The sequence below is a fragment of the Cebus imitator genome, unplaced genomic scaffold (assembly GCF_001604975.1).
Source record: "Cebus imitator isolate Cc_AM_T3 unplaced genomic scaffold, Cebus_imitator-1.0 Scaffold32, whole genome shotgun sequence".
Taxonomy (NCBI): domain Eukaryota; kingdom Metazoa; phylum Chordata; class Mammalia; order Primates; family Cebidae; genus Cebus; species Cebus imitator.
Window position 1 is genome coordinate 7,035,826 of NW_016107347.1, and position 1,637 is coordinate 7,037,462.

At 42.2% G+C, this 1,637-nt stretch overlaps 1 pseudogene; it reads left to right on the forward strand.

Moving 5' to 3' along the window:
- The first annotated feature begins 289 nt into the window (after nucleotides 1–289).
- On the forward strand, nucleotides 290–408 carry LOC119470495 (annotated as a pseudogene).
- The last annotated feature ends 1,229 nt before the right edge of the window (nucleotides 409–1,637 follow it).

Sequence of the window (1,637 nt, forward strand, 5' to 3'; positions counted from 1 at the left end):
CAAAAAAAAAAAAAAAAAAAAAAAGACCTATGATTGCACCAACTTATAGCCTGGAGAAAGTTTCCAGACCACAGTGCAGAAGGAAAAACCTAAACAGCTCAGCAATCTCATGAAACTGAGGACTCAGAGATCAGAGTTTGTAGATGCTGAGGCATCTAAAAATTGTGGGTAAAACACCAGAGAAAAGGACTCTGCATAGAGACTGAACTTCAAAAATCGACAGAGGACTCCCCTCAAGTCCTTGGCTAAATATCAGTCTGTATGTGCTTTGGGTAAAACCTCTTGAGGTGTCTATGGCCACACCACCCTTAACGCACCCCATCACATCTGATCTCGTAAGCTAAGTAGGGTCAGACCTGGTTAGTACTTGGATGGGAGACCACCTGGGAATACTGGGTGCTGTAGGCTTGGAAAAAAAAAAAAAAACCTTGAGGCTGAGACTGGGCAAGAACCACTTCCAAGGAAGGAGCAACTACCTGGGAGCTGGAAGGCCAACACTATTCATAGCTGACACAGGGCTGTGTATCATCTGACTTCTCTCTATACCACTGGAGAGACCACAGAAAGGCCACACGTAAGAAGTACAACGCAATACAGCAAGTCAGAAAAGTCTAACAAAAGGCAGACGCTCAATAACATAAAATTCACAATGTCCGGCACCCAATCAAAATTTACTAGGCATATCAAGAAGCAGGGACATGTGATTCATAGCTGGAAGATAAAATCAGTCCAGATAAACGGACCAAAAAAATGATGAACTTTGCAGAAATGAATGTTGAAATAGCTATTACAAACATGTTCTTTATGCTCAGTTAGGCCAAGAACATGAAAATAAAGGAAATGGGCCAGGCACAATGGTTTACACTTGTAATTCCAGCACTTTGGGAGGCTGAGGTGGGAGGATCACTTGAGCCCAGGAATTTGAGACCAGCTTGGGCAACATAGTAAGACTTCAACTCTACCAAGAAAATAAAAATAAAAAACTAGCCAGACATGGTGGCATCCACCTGTAGTCCTAGCTGTTCAGGAGGCTGTGGTAGGAAGATCACTTGAACCAAGAAGTTTGAAGCTATAGTGAGCTATGATTGTGTCATTACATCCTAGCCTGGGTGACAGAGGAATACCCTGTCTCTAAACAAACAAACAAAAACAAAAAACAAAAAGAAAGAAAATAAAAGATAAATGGAAAATATAAAAAATATTAAAATAAAACTTCTAAAAGTGTCTGGACGAGGGCCTTAAGAAAAAAAAAATAGAACTAGAGATGAAAAATACAACAAGCTGCGTTGAAAAATACACGGGATGGGATTAAGAGCAGATAGGACCCTACAAAAGCAAAAAATCAGAATAGAAACATACTAGGCCTGGTGCAGTGGATCATACCTGCTATCCCAATACTGTGGGAGGCCAAGGTGGAAGGATCATGTGAACCCAGGAGTTCGAGACCAGCCTGGGCAACATAAGGGGACCCTTTCTCTCCACAACAATAAAAAAATTAGCCAGATGTGGCAGTGTACACCTGTGGTCCCAGCTACTTAAGAGGCTGAGGTGGGAGGATTGCTTACACCCAAGAAGTCAAAGTTACAGTGAGGCATGATCATGCCACTGTACTCCTGGGCAACAGAGCAAGACCCTGT